Genomic DNA, 6000 nt, shown 5'->3' on the forward strand with positions numbered 1-6000 from the left:
ATAGTATAAAGATTGACACTCGGCTGTGGTTATATCAAATCCAATAGTACGGAGTCATCCGTTTACGGCGAATGGGGCCCACTTATTTAGGTTAACCCACTAAGGGAATGATGAGAATGGGCTTAACAAGGCCTAAGGGAAGGTCACAATGTGGATATCCAACCATCATTGCCCATTAATGTGGATATCTAACCAACATTGCTCCCAAAGAGTGGCCTAGATAGGGCCAAGCATATAGTGGGCTCATGGCCACACATACAACCGCGATGAGCCTCATTTACGTCACATAGGCCTCGCCATATGGGCCAACATACATCACATCGGGCCTCGAATACACAACAGGTAGGTCTCGCACCTGGGCCTCAAATATATCATAAAGGGCCTTGCCCATGGGCCTCATATGTCCAGTGGGCCACATCACATGGGCCGCACCATCGGGCTTCATGTAAATCAAATAGGCCGCACCGGTTGGCCTCATATATATCAAGTCGAGCCTACCCTTATGTTTTTGAGACCCGACCTATTCATAAGATAACATAAAGATAAATGAAGTGAAAACAAATATTAGCTTGATTGGAAACTACTGTGGCCCATAGAAGTTTGAACGGTGGATGTCACTATCCATAATTTAAATGGTGGGGGTCCACTTGAACTTTAGACCTGACCCATTCCTTTGCCCATGCCATAGAATGATATTTCAAATGGTTGGACGGTTTGTACACAGCACATGCATCATGGTGGGTCCCATAGGTAGACGACGTGGATGGAACAGGTGGTACCCGCGGGCCGTGTATAGCAGCTGGTGGCGGGCCCACTCTTCTGTATATATATAATATATATACACTATAGCTGCTGCAACTGCAGCTTTATGCATGATAAGGCATGTATATATAAAATATAGCTGCTGCTGTGCAGCTTTTTAACACTAAAAGGGGACAGAGGTGGGTCCCACGTAGGGCCCACCCTGACATATATATATAAGATATTATATTATATTATATTATAATATATATATCATATATTATATTAATACAATATAATATATGAATATTACATTTAATATGTGTACAACGTCCAGGCCCTGGACGGCCTGGATGGACGCACGCACCAAGGTGGCCCCACACATGGGGTAGGTCCCATCGTCCAGGGACAGTGGATGTCCCACACGTATCACGGTGTGGCCCAACAAATGGGTGAACGACGTGGATGGGTCCCATGGACCCTACCGTCCAATCACACTTCACTGTTAGCCACCCTACTAGGGAATCAATGCCATGACCTCAGCATTGAAAGGAGGTATCTTTCACTCAACCTACCATTGGAGCTATGGACCTGGGTGTGTCAGGGAGGGCCCCACATGGACGTGGGTCCCACCGTCCAAGGGTGGTGGATGGTCTGGATAAAGCACATACACCATGGTGTGGCCCAACTAAAAGGATGGACGGCGTGGATGGGTCCCAAGGACCCCATCGTCAGCACACACTTACCGTTAACACACCTCCACTGCTAGTACACACCCACCATCAGTGCACCTCCACTACCAGTTAACACTTCACTGTCACTACACCCACTGTCAAAACACACCTCACTGCTAGCCACCCACACCGTCCAGTTCACACTTCACTGATAGTGCATGTCCAGCGTCCCTGGACGCTGGACAGTGTGCATATAACACAAGCATCGTGGTGGGTCCCACATGGACGTGGCCCACCTGATTGGATCACTCTAATATTTGTGTTTCTCCTACATCCAAGCCCACCCAAAGACGGTCAGCAAGGTGGGCCCTACGGATGGGACGGCGTGGATCATACATTATAGTGAGGTCCACAATACATGAGAAATAGAGAGAGAGAGAGAGAGAGAGAGAGATCGGCGAGGATGGAGGGGCCCCGCCACTATGGGCCCCTCTTTGATACAAAGCCTACATCAAGGTGGGTCCCATCATAAGTGGGCCCTTACATCATAAAAGGACAAAGAAATGGAGATCCAAGATCACCCACTGTCTCCTTCTTGCTCCCTAGGCTTCCTTTGCTCCTTAGCTTCGATTCCAAGGGAAGATGATGGAGTTTTGATGGTTGAGATGGGAGATGAGAGGGTAGGAAGTGGGCCACACAAGCTCCTCCATGAGAGCTTTGGGAGAGCTTGGACGTGTGGCTCTTTGGTTGCTTGGGAATGAGTTTTAAAAATGAGAGAGAGAGAGAGAGAGAGGGTTGTAAAGAGAGATGGGTGATGGATATGTAAGAACTTTTTGACTTTAAGGGTAGATGGTGTAAGGAAGGTATGAGATGCGTAAGGGTTTGTTGACTTATGGGGTTGCTTAGGGATGGGTGTGAGGTGATGTGTACTTGACAAGTACTTGACCCTTGATGGGTTGATTGATTGATAGATGTGACATTCGGTAGAGATTCTCTTAGGTTTTGCAACGCGCCATGTTTTCCTGGAACCGAACGCGGGCCCATATCTCCTGACATGGGTATCTCCTCGGCGCGCGAGTTGCGGCATCGGAACTGTGACGACGACGCGGTCGCTATAGTACAAGTCTCGGGTTGAGTCGACTCGGGTTGACGGTGTGTAACTCAGGATCGTGCGCAGACGTCAGATAAAGGTCGAAGGTTACTCAAATTCGACTGGGAAGATCGTGGAAGCCTACGGAAGGGTACAGACTAAGACACGGGCTTACAGTATACTTTTGTCGGCTATGTTGATGGAGTGAAAGAGTACAACAAACTGTACGATTGGGTTTCATGAAAAATCATATTTAGCCATGACATCAAATTCAATGAAGGTTCCTTGTATTGGAAAGATGAGTATAAGGAAACCTTCAGTTGTTGATGTTGAAATAAGTAGACGTGAAACACCTGAAGAAGCTGAGTCGTAGGAAGAGGTACATGAAGAGGTGGTGGCACCACATGTCAAGAGGAATCCATCGAGAAATTACAGCTTATCATTGAGATACCGGGATGACTCGAATGTTACATTTGTCCTCATTATAAATGAGGGAGATCTATTTACCTTCCAGGAAGCATTAAATGACACAAATATTGAAAAGTGGATGGCAGCGATGCATAATGAGATGAATTCTCTGTATAAGAATGAAACATAAGAGATAGTGGAGCCATCCATTAGAAGGAAAGCGATCAGGTACAAGTACATTTTCTATAAGAAACTGAATAGGTACAAGGCAAGACTACTTGTGAAAGGCTATGCTTAGAAAGGAAGTATCGACTTCGATGAGATATTCACACCAGTTGTGAAGTAGGTATCTATCATATTCGTATTAGCATTGGTTGCCTAATACAATTTAAAATTAGAACAATTGGATGTAAAGATAACTTTTCTACATGGGGAGCTAGAAGAGTAAATTTACATGAAGCAACTTGAAGGGTTCGATGCGCAAGGAGCAAAGAATAAGGTTTGTAGGTTAAAGAAGTTATTATATGGCCTAAAACAGTCGCCTAGATAGTGGTGTAAAAAGTTTGATTATTTCATGTTGAGTTAACAGTTTATCAGAAGTGATTTGATCATTGTGTCTATTTTAGATTACTAAGTAATGAGAAATTCATTATACTGATATTGTATGTCGATGATATGCTTATCGCTAATTATAGCATGTCTGAAATCAACATACTGATGGCTCAGTTATCCAGGACATTCGAGATGAAAGATATAGGGGTTGCAAAAAGGATTCTCGGCATTGATGTATACAGGAATAGGGGAAGGTGCAGGCTAGGTTGTCTAAGGAGGAGTATCTTAAGGAGGTCTTGGTTAAGTCGAGACTTGATAGACTAAACTAGTTAGCACACCCCCATGCTGCTTACTTTCAACTTTCTTCAAAATAATTTCTCACGTTAAATGAAGACAAGTAGTATATGCCTTGTATATCTTACTTAAGTTTTGAGTGTCAAATATTGCACATTATCCTCTATTTATATCTTAGTTTTATGAACATGATAAGGCTTAATGGTATATTTTATATATGTTTGTGTTGCAAGGTGAATCTGAGAGCTTGGATTGAAAAGAATGCTAAAAGCATGAATTTAATGCTCAAGAATCATCAAGGCAAAAGAATAATCTCGGGAGACCAATAATGAAGAGTTCACATGCCAAAGATCCAAGGAAACCAAGTACAAAAGCTGAAGGAAGGACTTGAAAGAATGTAGAATCCGCAGCAGAAAATAGACAGGTTCGGTCCGACCGAACTTGCACAAAACAGTCCAGTGACAAACGATGAAATTCAGAAGCTAATTCGTTTCAACCGATGGACAATTCGGTCCAACCGATACCCAGTTAGGTCCCACCAAAAGGAGGATTCGGTGCAATGGAAAGTGCACAAAAAGCTTCAGTGCTGAAAGGAGTTAATTCGGCTCGACCGAAGATTAATTCGGTCCGACCGATAACTTAAGTTCGGTCCGACCAAACCCAGCTTGGTCCAACTAAAATCGGGCAACTGCTGAAACAGAATCCTTTCCAAATTCGGACTCAACTTCGGTTCGACCAAAGCGTAACGTGGAAAAGCTGCGGATAACGTAATTCAAGTTGGTTTGTGGAAATTCTAACTCATGAGTAAGGTGGAGCTTCACAATTATAAATAGAAGTCTCAAAGATATTCTTAGGTATCTTCTAGGGTTTAAGAAGTAGAGAAAATGGGTGGAGGGCCGCCACCAAGAGTTTTTTTTCTTCTTCTTTAGTTGTTTTTATACTTTTTAAAGAGTTATTAGTTCAATTATGTCTATGGTTGGCTGAATCTCTTAGATAGGGCTAAGAGGTGAAGCTTGTAGCGTGATTGGGATGTTTACTTTGCTTTGATTCATGTTTATATTGAACTTCATTGATATCTAGTTGATTTTAAGGAATATTTTCAGTTTTCAATGGTTTAATGTGACTTAAATTACAGTAGATACTGTGATAGCTTTGAGTATCTTCTTTTCCTATTTGAGATTATCGAATTGGTAAATCTTGTTGTTTACCATTGTCTCCAGAGCATAGTTGGGTGACGGAATCCCTTCCAAATCTTCATAATCCTCTTCCTTTGAGGTTAGATCAATGAGAAGTTCAAAGATTTAATCATCTCTCTTTCTAATTGGATAAGATATGACTCTGATTCTAATTGGATCTCTTGAATCAAGCAAAGTAACATCCTAATAGCTACAAGTGGATCCTTGGTACCTTAGTTTCTTACCTTTAAATTTACAAGTTTCAATTACAATAATCATAATTACTCTCTCTATCAATTTAGATTTAGTTTTAGATCTTCTTCTAGTTACTTTCAGAAATGTACGAGATTAGTCTCTGTGGATTCGATCTTGGTCTTACCGAGATTATTACTATATCACGACCCTAAACTTGGGGTTGTGAACATTGAGCACATTTGGAGACAAGATATTTTACATGAGGTGGGTGTTGTGAGCAAATACATGTCAAACCTGCCCAAGGTGTGGATTATATCTCTCACCTGGGGCGTGGATTCTTTTCCTATTTCCTCTTCTTCTCTTCCCCAGCCAAGGGTATAGGTCTTCTTTTGTATTCTTTGAGGAGCATGCCCTTTAATAATAAATAAGAGTCTTTTCCTTGCTCCCCTAAAAAAAGTGGTGAACCACAAGATCTCAACCATCAAAATCACCATCAAATGCGTTTAAAACTTTTCGACGTTTAAAATAAAAGATTAATGGTAAAAACATTCATGAACCATTTAAATCCTTTTTTACTATTGTGGCCTAATGCAAAACCACTTAATTGATGGTCCAATCTACTAAATTTCAGCCTAAGAATGCTTCTAGACAACTAATTGATATTTTGTTGGATCACATAGACCTAAACCATATCCTAATCATACACTCAATGACATGCACAGATGAGCAACAACAATTAACTTCATGAGACAAGTCAAAGTACATTACAGAAAGAACTTGAGTACCCCATATATCCTCAAATGTAAGGATTAGTCAAAGCTAATGCATACACAAGTTGATTTAGACCAAGTGGGATGGGCTTCTTGATCCA

The sequence above is a fragment of the Magnolia sinica genome, chromosome 14 (genome assembly GCF_029962835.1).
Source record: "Magnolia sinica isolate HGM2019 chromosome 14, MsV1, whole genome shotgun sequence".
Classification (NCBI taxonomy): domain Eukaryota; kingdom Viridiplantae; phylum Streptophyta; class Magnoliopsida; order Magnoliales; family Magnoliaceae; genus Magnolia; species Magnolia sinica.